The sequence below is a fragment of the Astatotilapia calliptera genome, chromosome 8, assembly GCF_964374335.1.
Source record: "Astatotilapia calliptera chromosome 8, fAstCal68.1, whole genome shotgun sequence".
Lineage (NCBI taxonomy): Eukaryota > Metazoa > Chordata > Actinopteri > Cichliformes > Cichlidae > Astatotilapia > Astatotilapia calliptera.
The window spans coordinates 11,663,387-11,678,595 of record NC_137429.1 but is presented as its reverse complement, the minus strand read 5'-3'; the positions used below and the strand labels follow the sequence as shown (position 1 = coordinate 11,678,595).

Sequence of the window (15,209 nt, the reverse complement as noted above, 5' to 3'; positions counted from 1 at the left end):
ATAAGCCGGACTTAGAAAAGCAATCTGGTTTCCTCAGTGGGATTTGAGTTGCTAAATTGCTACTTTTTGGAGACAGGCATTAAAATAAAAATTGTAGCATGATACCTTGCAATATGCTGACATTTCCATTCTTAGAAAAGCATGTTTCCCCCAACTATAATCCCTGCTGGTATCAAAATGTTTGCTCTCTAAATATTTACCAACCCAGAGTCACATCTAAAGCCGAACACAGGCACCTTGAGACTTCCTTTTTTTCCCCCCCAAGTGTTGTGTCCCAAAGGAAATGCAGTGAAAGCACTACAGACTATCTGGCAAGTGAGTAAACTAAGCACACGATGCATTCCTCCAACAACTCAAACAGCTCTGAGAAAGCAAAAGAAAAAAATCTGCCACCAACAAACTGCACTTCTTGAAATTGTACCTGTGTGAGAGAGGAGGAGAATTCATGTGGTTACATGCATGCAGTTTTGATGCCGAAAAACGGACACAGTGGTGCAAAAATATTACTGCAATTGGTAAAGTAATGTAAATATTGACACGTTGATAGTGCTCACCAGTGCTTATCCGGCTGACCTGACCGATGACAGCCATTTAACATCTGCTCAGTAATATTCCAGGGTTAAATAGGTGGTTGACTAAAATTTTCCGCATCTCTCTCTCCATGCTCGGGGACTTTAAAGCATGGAAACTGTAACTCCAGACTTTTCAGAGCTACCTTTTAAGCCTGCTATTGGACAGTAAATCAGTGCTGGGATTCCCTGATTGTCATCAGGCGCTTGATTCGTGCATCACAATCATTGGTTCATTCACACTTGTGTGACTACCAGCTGGCTAATAAGACCCAATCAATTAAGCAACACTTCTCATTACGCCTTAAGTTGAATTTTTTTAAACTATTTGTTAGGACAACAATATTTAAGACTTCAAATATCAATGATCAAAACTCTGTCTGATTAGTAAAGCATTTCATTTAACCTCAGATTCTTTCCCAATTACTCTGCTGATGCACCAGCCCAGCTTCTTGCTCGTGTGGTAAACTCTAATATTGTTGATCTAAGATTTAACATCATGTTAACATTTATGCGAGATTAGCTCTCTGCAGATTTCTTACTTGAATTCTTCGGCTTCCTCAAAGAAGATTTAAGCCTTTCCAGCCAAATCCAGTTATACAATAATTTGTAATAAATGGTAAATGGGCTGGTACTTATATACTTTTATACTCAATTTGAGCACTCAAAGAGCTTACTTACTACAAGTGCATTTTTTAAAAATACATAAACACTCCAGTAAATTCCTTGGGGGCAACTCGGGGTTCAGTGTCTTGGCTGAAAATACTTCAACATATAGACTGAAGGAGGCACGGCTCGGAACAACAACCTGCTGATCAGCAGATACCCTGCAAATATGGCACATTTTCAGTGAAGCAGTGCTACTTGTGCTGTGGACACGGGTTCAAGGAAACAAAATTTTCACTGAATTCATCACCTTCTGGTCTAGGACATGCAAATGCCACTTGCCACACTGATTTATGATATCACATGATGGTGGCACGATTGCTAAAACCAGGTAGTTTTTTGGCACTCACTGTGTTATTCGGTAAGATTTTTGGTGTAGTATTCCCTTAACGGTATTGGTTAGCCGTTAGCATGCTCCACATGATCGAATACATAAACGTGTATTCACACAAACACATGCAAGAAAAACAAGAGGAGCCATGAATTAATTAAGAGGTCAGTGCTTCTGGACAAAACAAAGTAACACGCACACACACAAAAACACATACTCTATCCCCCCCCCACTACTCAGTGCACCCTGCCTCCTGATAAGCTGGTTTGCCAAGCTTGCCAGTGCCACTGATGGCTCCGTTTGCACAAGCGCTCCATTGTTGCTGTGCAGAGTGGACAACTGCACTTTGGACCTTTCAGAGGGGAAAGCCTTTTATTATGTTTCCCTTAAGGGCATCCACTGTGTTTTATCTGCAACCTGCCAGCCACACACACTTTAAACACAGCATTAAGGATATTCAAGGATAGAAAACATAAACAGGAGCTGCTGCGTATCCTGCGCTCCCGCTGTTAAGTAGTGTACAGTCAGTTTTTTCCTGGGTGCTGATTTTTTTTCTCCTTCCGGAGCTTTAAAAGACTCATAAAAGGCAGCTGAATTATCTGTGTTGCTGGAACCTGATCCACTGCCGGCTGACCTTTTCCCACAAAGCAATATTAAACATAATAGTTGGGCTGAGTTAAGTGATTGCAATTTATGAGTCCATTTAACTTGATTCAATATTGGATGACAAATGATTACCTCTGTGAAGTAAAGCTTACGTACACAAAAATAACCCCAGCTACACACAAACGCAGAGCTTTATCAAACTTAACAATCAGCTCAGTGTCTGTCGGCTGCAAGTCTGGCTCAGCGGAGGGCTGAACAGAATTTTAAAAATGCATGACAAGACTAGAAGTAGAGGAAGAAGGAGAGGTTGCATATTAAATACACACAGATACCCTCATCTCCTCTTCTTCTTTTTTTTGGCTCCAGCTCCATTAAGCTAAAACTGATGCGTATTGAATAGATGTTTCCTCACAATTTGGTCAACTGGCCAAATGGATTAAGTATATGAAATTCATTTTCCTGAGTGCATTGAGGAAGTGTCAAAATGAAACATTTTCAATTTAGCCCCTTAAGGTCCAAGATTTCTTCATCCTCCTGTACAACAAGCTGCTTACGCTGCAAAAACAGGCCGCAACACGTTGCTAAACGTGGCCCAGGCCTTAAATTAGCCCGACACAATCCACATATTTGATTCACTATTGCAGCCTGAGAAGAGTTACATGACTTTCAGGCATCCAGCTCAGACTATAAAGAAACAATGTAGCCTACTTTGCACACTCCTCACTGCTCTCTTTTCAGCCACATCCTCTTGGATTTTATGACTCTGGTTAAAATGCAACCATTAAATATTCATGTGTGAGGGCTTTCACCCGTGAAGCAGCTTCCCCCTCTCGCTCTCTCTCTTTCTGTGCGAGCTTTAGAGAAAGTGAGAAACTTTTTGATTTTAACTGACAGGAGCTAAATATTAAAAAAGAAGCTTTGGGAGTTCGGCAAAGTGTAGACTACTCCTTTCCAATATCCTCCTCGGCTGATATGAGCCTTGCCTTCTTGGCTTTCATCCTCATTGTTCTTAAAATCTCACACTGTAGTGAGACTTGTCGAGTAAATTAACATGACAATACAAACTGTGGAGATTAATGAAAATAAATACTCTGTAGCCGAACAATGACGTTATGAAAATTGATGGTTGACAGTCATTCCAAAAACAATAGAGTTTCTTTTCTTTCTTTTCTTTTTTGGTCATCAGCAAGCATCACATCACACGCATCATAAACTGTATCTTTGAACAATATTGCTCATTAATTTTTCACTTGTTGTCTCGGCTGTTTATTATGCAAAACATTTCAAACTATCAGCAGCAAAAGTAATGACACAAATAATTCATAGTTTCCTTCTTAGAAGTACTGGCAAGCTCAAATCCATAATATATAGCAGGTTAAGAGAGTGTATAAAAATTAGGTATGAAATTATGTCTTCAGGTATAGACAGCAGCATAAATAAGGCTGAAATGTGATTTTGCTGCAGTGAACATTAGGGAAATTTCCAAAGCTTTATTTGGGTAGATGTTATTCGCATACAAATCAAGGGATGCAACATTCAGGGCTTCTCCAAACAAGTGATTTTCTAGACAAATGAAGCAACTGCTCCGACATGTGAGGCTTGCATCCAGTCTTTGTGCTCAAGAGTGGCAGAACGCATGTATGACAACTCGCTGCTGTAAGTTGATTTAACTGCTGAAAATTCATGAGGGACGAGTAAAATGAAACCTAACAATACTATTGTTGTCTGAGAGCAGCCGAAGTGCAAGCAGCATGAAAAGTTTATTCATTCTGAACTAATCTTTTTAGTGACTTGGGAGTAACGATTCGTACCACTTACTAATGAGTGAGGAGCCCAGCTAATCATGAGGATATTTATGAATCTCACTGTGGCAGCTAAGTCCTGCCATAGGCAAGAGTACAGTCCATCACTATTGTAGTTTGGACGCCGAGTGTATGTGAAACATGCAAAACCAATTACTCTTTCATCAGTCTCTCCTGCTTTGGCACTCAGCAGCTGATTGACACACACACACTTTTCTCTCGCACTTTCCTGAAAGAAGCCCCTTCCCAGAAAAAGAGTCAAACTTTCCATCGGTGCTCATCGCCGTCTTTGATTCCAGACAAATGAGAAAACAAAATGCGCAGGACGGCTTGTGAAACACGAAGCCTTTCAGAGGTATTCTTTCACTTTTGGAAGGCTGCCTGCCCTTTTGAAAGGGATTTTCTTCAAAGCAAACATCGGTGACATTACCCATTCTGCACCCAATTAAAATTTATTGAACACATGTAGAAAACACTGTACCGCCAATATCAGGCACAACTAGCTTGTCACAAACAAACAAATACAGCGATCACAAGGACAAAAAAATAAATAAAAAGAATCCTTTCCCGGCCTTTTGAGTTCATAACCAGCATTTAATCCGCTGTAATGATTTACAATATGACAAGTCGGGCAAAATTTACTGTGACAGATTGAATGGGGCCCAACATAAATATAATTACAGCTCACATGATCTTCTCCACCTCCCTCCTCCGAAGGAAGTGCACACAAAGACGACGAAGGATACGCAGCCCGCAGTAATTTGCTTTTTCAATTTGCTCCTTGACATCAGCTGGTGCCAGAAAAATAAAATCAAGAGCAGCAAAGCCACAAAGTGCTGAGGATTTAACGGTGAACTCAGGTGGTCCTTGTTACAGCAAAGCCACGTTGTGGTGTTTGACCTCAAGCAAAACCTCAGAGTTAACGTAAAAGCGGTAACTCTTAACTTCCTGTTTAGGGATCAGTGCGTTTAAACAGAGTTCAGGAGGCGTGGTGTTACACTCATGCTGATGGTTAAAATAATACTCTGGCTCACTTCTTTAGCTCTCGCTGAACTGCTTAAAAGTCTTTGAACATTTAGCCAGCACAAATCTAATGTGACACCTCAGAAAAACACTGATACTGGCCAATATATCTGTGCATCCCAAATTAATAAAATTATTGTCATTAAGCCATTTCTTGGATAATTGCTTAACTGTTAAAAGCCAGCTTGAAATACTTCCCCTCTAAGCAGGTTAAACTTTATTTCTGAGTTAAAACATCATTCAGTTTAGAACTTACAGATGCCATCAGAAGCTCTCTGACAACTGGGATAGATACTTCTCTGGCATTTTATGGACTAAATAATTAAATCACTTAATCAAGAGAATGGCTGATGCTGAGAGACAGCAAGACAGCGCGTGATTACTTAGTCTTAAAGACGTCTAGAAAGGTAGAAATCTCCACATCAGAGAGGATAAACATTTGTCGATATGCACAAATGCTGTCGAAGAGCTAAAGAAATATAGGCAGTTTTAAAGGGATGCAAAAACAAATAGCACTTTACAAAGTAGTTTAACGGCCCGACTACTCTCCAAAGAAAGAAGTCGTAAACTTTGTGAGAGGTGGCGACACACAGGGGTAATTCTCTGAAAGAATCCCGCTGTGACTCCCACCCACCCATCCCGAGAACACCCCAGATTTGGTTTCGCATTCCTGCCTCACAGATAACGCAGACGCACACAAGAAAAAGAGATGAGACGCAGACACTTTTTCTGACCTCGCACTATTTCATCTCACTGACGATGTTTACGCCATGAGTCAAGCGCAAGGATATCTCCTCTCTTGTTCTTCCTCCAAGATGTGAAGGATCAACCACTCCCTGGCACCCCTCGACAGCCTCCCCCCTTTCATCACCCTCCATGCTAATGTAATACACATTAGTGAAACCAGCCGCACACTGTGCACTTCCACAGTGACACGGAGGATGCTGGGCCCTCGGGTGAGCCATCTCTCTCTATCCCTCCCTCCCTCCCTCCCTGACTCTCTCCACATGCCAGGCACATCACGGGCACAGCCTCGCACCACAGCGTCTGTGACTCAAACATGCCCTCGTTTCGGAGCAGATGGTCAAAAATAGCGTCCACTGTCAACATTTTTGTAAGCCGTGGGACCCATTGGGCCACACACGGTATGCCAGGAAGAAGTGCAATATACGTGTGCGCGCGTGTAAAAATAATCTGGTCAGTTACAGTTTTTCTCGGTTTGATACTGACAAAGTGAGAACACCCTGTTGTTGCAAAAGAGCTTATGCAATCGGCACCTATAAATAGGAGTGTGAAGTGTTTCTGCATATGTGTCGCACTGCATGTTTACATTCAGGAACACTGCCCAATTAATTAGCATTCATCATCAGCAGTGGTGGCTGTTAGGATATCACTGATTACTATTAGTGTGAAAGAAATCTATTGTCTGCGGTCGCGGTTCATTTGCAGAAGCCAAAGGATGAAGGAACACTAGAGTTATTTAAAGCTCTCTAGGATCTTTGCCTGTAATTTACATAAAATGCTAGATGGTCAGATATGATGAAATGTCTGTGTGCTGCAGATAAAAGTAATAGTAATGTAAATGTATAGAAATTTTGGATTTGTGCTACATCATGCTTTGAGTGATGCAAACCAGGTGTACTCTCACAGCTATGCCAAATTAGCTGAGGGCTACACCTGACCCTGGTGTTTTGGTAAATATTTGCTTACTTTGGAGCAAATCTGCACCACGGAAATGTCAGACTTTAGCTTTCTGCAGTGCCTGTTTACACTACTGACAACATTTGTCTGCCTCATATTAACACTGAAGAGAGGTCTGAGATTTGAGGATTATGAGATGGGAAGTTACAGAGCTTAAATCCCAATCAACTGAAAATTGTGTACAAATAAGGCAAACTCAGAACAGAAGGCGTGCTTTTTGCGACCTATAATGCATCAGTCGCATGTTAAGGGTTAACATATTCCACCCTATCCAGCACCGAGACCTCTCTCGTGATCTTCTTTCTCTGCCGACAGCTGTCACGTCAGTGTATCAGCTCCGGTCTGTGATGCATGCCTTGCACCTGGGTAACCGACCGCACACAGACACGGCGTTAGCATGAGGGTACAGTGTAAGCTGACACACAGGCTGTGGGTGTGGTGTCACGGCTGTCCACACTTCATCATCAGTAAAGACTTTGTTTGAGCAGGGAGGAGAAAATAAAGTATGATTGGGTCACAAAAGAAACAAAAATCATTATGGATTAAAAACGCAGCAAGAGAATTGTAGCTCCGGTAAACAGATGCTTAAAGGATTATTCAATTAAACAGTTGATCAGCAGCTGTAAAGAGCTTGTGTAGTGTGATGACTTTTTCTGTTTTCTATAATTGAAAACTGAATGTGTTTTGGTTTTGGACTGTTGGTTGCACAAAGCAAGCAATCTGAAGATGTCACCTTGGACCTCGGCAGTTTGTGCAAGCTGTTTTTTTCTATTTGTGCCAATTTTAAAGATTCAAACGTTAAATTATCAAGAAGAAAAAAACGATAAATGAATAAATAAATCAGCTTTTGAGTCTTTGGTGAGATGGATTTGCAAACAGGGCAAAAAAAGGACTTAAATAGGAGCAAAGAGAAGATCAACATTTTTTTTTATTAATTTATTTTCTTGCCAAAAACTGCACAAATATGAAAAATCCCTAAAAAGCAAGCCTGGTTGCTTACTCAGAGTACACATCTGGCTATAACTGCTGTAATCTGCCATGTTCAGATTTTATGAAGGCTGCTGATGGTTTTGCACTGCTTCTCTGTGTGTGCACATGTATTTTTGTTACCTTGTGATGCTTATAAATTTAGGGTCTTGTCTGGCTGATTTGTGATAATACTATGGAAGTCAAGTTCTACCTGTTCATCTGTAATAATATATCCAGTATCTTGTATATTTTGAAGCAAGGGCAGGATTTTCATACATGCTAATTTTACAAAGGTAACCTCACAGTGAGTACACAAGTGCTCTTAACATGCACAGCAGGCAAAAGGCTTGCAAAGATTTATGTGTCTATTCTTGTCTGGGTGCTTTAAATGAAGTGGAAAAGCATGCATTATAACCCACCAATCAAAATATATTAATGCAAATTTTATATTTAGTCTGTTGTTGGGTTGTTGTCTTATGCCAGCATCAATCAGATTTAATCAAACTGCACACAAGCAGTACCGACGATGACAATTTATAAGCGTGAAACTCACAAATACTCAAAGATCCCATGAGAATAAAAGCCATGGAGCCCTATCTACTTTGGGTCACCTGCACGCTTTGCCGCAGTGACTATGCAAAGGAGAACAGGTGAAATGCAAAACAACACTTAAGCAGAACGCGTCTTTTGTGTCAACATACGGCAACAGATGAATGAGAGATGGGGCAACATGTCAGGGATTTTATCTACTTATGTTTTACATCTCGATAGCAAACTTGAAAAGATCTGACATTTGTGTTTGGGAAGGGAGGGGGCGTGGGGGTGCTTGGGAAAGAGATTACCCTCAGACCTTTTCTTTGAGCGCAGGAGAGAATGGGGGAAGGACATTCCCTGTGTATTAGTAAATCCCAGTTAATTTTCCCTGTCACAGAACAATAAGATATGGACCCCCGTGGGCTCTGTTGAATGTAATTCCACCACTTGCTCAGAATCACCTTCATTACTCATCAGAGATGTAGATCTCTCTGTCTCCCCGAAAAAAGAAAAAAAAATCCTCTGGAGCGCACACTAGACACTGATGCTTCAGCAGAGCCCTCTCGGGAGCCTTCCCGGTGCCCATTTCTTGATAGTGAGATTACACCTCTTGAGACATTTTCAAATTTTGAGAGCTAGTTTCTCGGTCTTTGCTCACATTTAAGAGGGGAATATGCCTGCTATGCAACACTTGGAAGATTTGACGGGATCCTCGGTTGGACCTTGTTTAAATTTATAAAGGCTGAGACTTTGTAGAACCGGATGTTTTCCAAGATCCAGAGCCTTTCATTTACACTTAACACTGCGACAATGCACTGTCATCATCCGCGTCTGTTTTTCACAGCATGTCACATTTAACATGCATGAGCCTGCGACTGGTGGGGACCCCACAAAGCTCCAATTACATCCAGTGTGGGTTAAGACTCACAGATTGTATTCTTTTTTTTTCTTTTGCTTTTTGCACAGCTATTTTTCAGTTTGCGCTCTAATTTGTCCACTGAAATTCTAAAACCCTGCTGACAACAACAAACATGCAAACAAAGAATTAGTAGATTTTAATTGCACTTTAATTATGAGCAATAAAGGAAGGAATTGTTTTCATAATCAATTAACAGTTATAATGCTGGGAATTCTTAGAAAAAGATTTGACTGACATCTTTAAGGAGATTGTTTTGTCCATTTGGTTGTCTGAATATTTAACTTACTCTGCAGAAAGTATTTGTATAACTTTTAACAAAAATAAATAAGTAGAAAATCAGTTAATCGATTAACCCTTTCATCTGTTTTAGATTTAAAAAATGTATTTTAATTTCACATTTGCTTCCCATGCCTACCAACGAGCACAAACAACTAAACAAAACTTGAATGTAATCTATATTTTTAATGATGTTGTGCCTTCTATGAAGCTAACCCTGCTGTCTTTAAACCTATTAATCAGACGGTGTGTGTCTTCTGTTCTGGCAAACTTCCCCTCCAGCATGGCTGCAGCTGTAAGAGGAGGCAAGCCTATTGTTCAGACTAACAAGGGGCACAGAGGTCACATGCATTTTCACAAGAGCTTTGCCAGAGGGGTTGGGGAAGCAAGCAGCACACTGGTCTGTTTGGTATGGATCTACACTAAAGCTTTTTCTATAAAGTCACATCGTTCCGAGTCTATTATAAAAGGGGATAGATTAGATTAGGTGAGATTATGTAGAGGGGCTCTTTAAAAAGAGCAAAAATAACACACTCAGTACTTAGCAGGCAAGTCAACAGTGGGATTAAGCCCAAAGAGCATGCTGAAATCCAATGCTAATATGCACAATGGTCATCCTTTCACCGGCTCACATTTAAATGCTCTCAAACGTGGTGACTTTGGATTTCTCAAGCGATGTTAATAGTTACAGCAGCAACTGAAAATCAGACTCGGGCTGTGTTATCGCTTTCTGCCATAAAACTGAAATTTCACAAATCTAAAAAATCCAAAGAGCTATTTATTTTGCCTCTCCTGCATCAAACTGTCATCTCTGTCTTCCCTCCTGTCAAGCCATCTCTCGCTCTCTCTCGGTGTGAGTACAGTTTGTACAATAACAACTCCTATCACCAATGCAACCGAAAATATGCACAAAGTGGTTGCACACGCTAACATGATTAAATGATGTGCGGTCTGGCGTCACTCCCAGCACCTCTCCCATCCCTCGCTATGCTCTGTATCTCCCTCCTGCACAAAGCAAGTACGCACACACACACACACACACATACAGATTCCCTTTCCCTGAGCTGTGTTTTGAAAATAGAAGCTTCATATTAACAGTCAACAGTCAAGCTGACAGGTACAGTCAGAGCATTCTATCCACCATAAAACCCCTCAGTGAATATCTGCGCGGTACACATGTTACTGCAGCTCCGTGTCACAGAGGTGGAGCGTCGCGAATCATCACACACACACGAGGAATGCAGAATAACATATGGAAGAAGAATACGCTGGTATGATGTAGCGCAAATGGTTATTTTGTTATTCAGATCAGCTGCATTCAGTTCCCTTTACCGAAACAGTACAAGATGTGTAAAAAAGATACTATAGGTAAAATATGTTTTCTGTGTTGTAGCTGGCTACGGTGGAAGTCAGTTTCAAGCCTTTATGCTGCCCTGTGATTAACGTGTCTCAACCTGAGGGTCAAGATCCTTTAATGTGACTCCAATCTGAAGCAACATGTCTTACATAGACTATTTTGTTTATTTTGATTGATTATTTATCAACAACCAACCTGTTGCTCCCTCCCCCAAGTCTGTTTTTGCTGTGTGTATAGTCTTGTTGAAAAGGACATTCTTTTTCCCCACTCTCACCATGTGATTGCTACAGCAGATCCCTGAAGTTCTTAACAACTTCCCATACAGTTAATTCTGTTTATTTTAAGTGAGAAAATGGATTTCTTCCTCACCACATTCGCTGATCATACTAAGTAATCGTAAAATGAATTTAAATGTTAGAGGTCACCATGTGTGAAATGTTACCTGTTGCATTTTTGGCGCTTCCACTTAGTCACAATAAGCCACGAGGACCAATAAGGGCTTCATTTGTAACAATGTGTTGCTTTTCATCAGTTTTGTATGTAAAATTTATATCTGCAGAGGATTCGAAGTAGCTTGAGTAATGCATTTAGTTACTTTCCAGCACGAGTTACAATCTCAAAGTCACAGCAACACTGCACAAGGTTGTAATTACTCACAACTAACATAACAGGACTATTAAGTGCTGTTTGACACAAAGGTAAACCTCATGATTAAACTGCTATATCTACCAAGTGACATACTTTCTACCCCTCGACTCTCCTTACCATTTGAGAATAGCCATACCAGCAGGGTGATTCATCCCAAGAGTTTATTCTCTTGAGTAAAGACAACACAAAAAGGACCTTGAGCGAAACCTACACAAACCTCCCACAGGCTCTGACCGCGGAGGAAGAGCTTTCGGTTGCTTACTCGTTCACCTTTTTTCTGTTAGACTGCTTCAGAGAGCTCGCCATACACAGGAGCCGCTCACTGCAAGTGGAATTCCCAAGCTGAATCAATAACATTATGATATTATACACAAGCTAACAGGCCTATTTACCAGCTATTTAAGTACATACTGTTGGTAAAAAGAGGCTTAGACTGCAAACCTTTGAGACTGGTTTTCTTTTACTGTTGTATTACAGATCAAAGTGGTCATATTTCCTTTCTGAAAACAGCATTTATTCCTAAAGTTTTTGGGTGTATTTCTGTGTCACGCCTCATGTGTCATGCGTTGGATTTCTTTCAGATGAAAGAAGCATATGATACACAGGATTGTAGTAAGTGAGATCAGCTAGTTAAGACACACCAGCTCTCGGTCTTCTCACAGGCTGACCAGCAGTGCTGCTGGAGGTAATGAGGCCTCTTGTGTGTCCTCTCTGATCTGAGAGTTGAATAATTTCCCATGTGGCACAGTCATTTCCAGCTTCCGCCTTTACTCTCAGCCCGTCGGGCGGGTGGGACAGCAAGAGCAGAACCCTCCACCCTGCGCTGACAACGTGTTGCCATTGTCAGCCTTACGGTGCCACATGCAAACCTAAGCCAGCCTGGAGTCTGGACAAAAAGAAAAGATTTGCTCAAGTGTGTAGAAGATGCTTTATGTATGATTTAATTTAAAAATATATATATTTAGCTTCTCTTTATTTTTAGATTTTGTTCACTAATACGTGTATCTGCAGAAACTTGTCCTTTTCACGACTTTAGTTTGTTGTGTCGACAGTTTCCATTGGTCAGCAAGAAACTGAGAGTTAATAAATGGTCTACTTCAGCACTCAGACACACGTGCTGGGTTGCAGATCTCTGTTTCAATGTGTCTTTTGTTTGACGGCTGGTGTTTCAACATCCTCAACTTGAATAGAAGAAGGTCAGCCTGGTGGGGTCTGTGGTTATTCAGGAGCCCAACCTGGGGCCCCACAGAGGTGGGGTGATGGGGAAGGAGGGGACAGGACCTCCTCTGTCTGACCAAAATTGTTCCAATAATTGAAAGTTTTAATTTTCCCAAATACAGGCACTCATTCAGTGTTTATGTGCCATCAAGTGCTTGTGAATCAGCCAATGATAGCCTCCTTCTTTGACATCAACTCAAATCTTTCATTCAGCTGTTATCTCAAATTCCGAAAACAGCAAAGTGAAGAAACTCAACAAGACCCTTGAAATTACATGGCAAACATGTAAATAAGCAAGCGAGGGTGCTTAATAACTGCAGTCCCCACGGAGGTTTTTTATGACCCCCATATGTGGCTCGGTGCAAAACACTCTGCTCGCAGGACAAACTTGGATGCTGCAGCAGCTAAAAGTAGATATGAGCCGAATGAACTTTTCAACAGCATAACACAAAAGCAGGAAGAGCTCTCCTGTGCATCTTAATAGGGGGACGAGAAACATCTGCACAGATATGTTTGCTTGCTTGATGCTCCAAAACTTGCATTTTGTAACAGAAAAGAAAATTACAGATGACAGAAACTCTCACTCGCTCTCCTCTCTCTCTCTCAGTCACAATGGTTAGGAAGTAGAACAGGAGCAGAGTCAAGCTTACTTTTTTTCCACTTGGCCATGCTTTTTTGCTTCCTGGACAGATGTACTGCAAGTGAAAGGCAACCTAGTTCTAAATGAGAGAGCCCCCCCCCCCAACCCCAACCGGTTCCATATATTCAGACAGCTGGAATTTTGGGAGTCAACTTGTTAAACCTCTATGAAGCGCTAATGACCTACAGCAACAAGATAACTGCAGGCTGTCACAGACATGCTTGCTTTTTTCCCATTATCATTTAATAGTATACATGTGCTGTTGATATCAAAGTTCGGAAATTATGATTTTATGTGACATTCATTGAAAAATCCCGAACAGTGCTGTGACCGTTATTACCACGTCCAGTTATTCTACAGCTTGCACGTATCACCCAAAAACCCATTTTAGACAGACCATGTGCTTTGTGCGCATCAAGAAGCTGAAGGTAAAGCAAACCCCACATCATGAAATGACGCACACACGCGCACCCAGACACGGTTCATTCTGCGAGCGAGAGCCATACAGCCTGCTACAGTGTAGCCTCCAAGCCCCAGCGCGTTGGAGATCAACGCGGCATCTGTTACTAACGAAATGCACAACCTGCTTATTAACAGCCCGCCGGTTCAGTCCCGACGCCACGAAGCGGCGTGATAGTAAATAAAAAGCTGCGGTTTATTATTACAGGCTCCGACGTGCCGCTCGGTGCCAGTTCAAGTGGTCACTCTATTGTTGAGAAACAATCTGAGCTAAAGTGGAAACAAAACCTTTTCCGAGACAAGAGCCTCGCAGCGCGACACCGGGAACAAGCAACGTTAAGTTTGCAGCTACTCACCGGGTTATTAAGCGCAGAAAGTCCTCGGTAATTTTCGACTCTTGCTTTTTTTTAAATATCTTCCCCCCTCGCGGCCACTGAGAATGGGCTCGGCGTCAGTGGGTGAGTAACTGAATAGACTCGGAGAGAGCACAGTAAGTTGAAGTGTCAAATTACATTGGCTATTCTATTACCAAAGGGACCCATTCTCGGTGGCTGCTGACAAAATGTGTCGCGGAGTATACACGCGGAGAAGCCATCAGGAGAGAGCCGGGAGCGGAGTCGGACTGTCGCTCAGCACAGCGGCCATATGGTATCTGGATGTGCTGGAGCGACCCGCTCTGATTGTGGCTCTGACCGGGTCTACCGCATTGTGTAGTTATGATTTGGGGATGTTTAAACAGGAAGGTACATTTAGATTCAATAATGAGGCTGTTAAAGCGTCATTGCTGGGTATTTTAGTTTGCATTTCGATACTGATTTAATAAATGCTATTTATGACAGTTTCTAAGGAAGTATTAACTCTAATGGCCTCTAATAAATTAGGTTTAGACTGATCAGAATAGACGAAAATATATGTTTTTAAACATGACAGCAACTACTTCCGCAAGTACTTGGCCACTGATGCTAATAATAATAATAATAATAATAATAATAATAATAATAATAATAATAATAATAATAATAATAACAGTGGCAGTGAAATAAATAAAATAACCATGCAAGGACAATAATATTTCCCTCTGTAGCATAATCTGTCAGTTTATCAGCTGCATTATTATAAGCTAAACATCTAAACATAATTAATAATGGGTTTAGTGCCTATTTAATGATCTAATAAATAGCAGTAAGAACGTGCACGGTCTACGACGAGCGCATTAGCGCACACGCGCGCTGTCACGCAGCGATCCTTTCCGGCGCTGACGCCACCCTCCATGTTTTGCAGGTCGCCGCTCTCTGATGGAAAGCTCTGAATAACAAAGACATGTTTGAGAGCAGCAGCGGCATCAGCAGCAGCAGCAGCAGCAGGCTGGGCTGAGAGCTGACGTCAAGGAGCCATGACTGTGCCAAGCAGCATCCAGACTCCCGGCCACCACACACGCAAACAAACACACATTGACCTGCTGCTCCTCACTGTGGCCTGTTTGGAAGCAGC

At 41.6% G+C, this 15,209-nt stretch overlaps 1 protein-coding gene across 3 annotated transcripts in view; it reads right to left on the bottom strand.

The window, feature by feature from the left end:
- Positions 1–14,320, bottom strand: part of LOC113028385 (zinc finger MIZ domain-containing protein 1-like) — a 108,382-nt gene extending 94,062 nt beyond the window's left edge. The window contains exon 1 of one of the 3 annotated variants that reach the window (XM_080305452.1): positions 14,075–14,320. The gene's annotated coding sequence lies outside the window, so the exon portion shown is untranslated. The remainder of the gene's footprint in view (positions 1–14,074) is intronic. The other 2 variants (XM_080305453.1, XM_080305454.1) reach the window with 2 other exon arrangements.
- Positions 14,321–15,209: the final 889 nt, after the last annotated feature.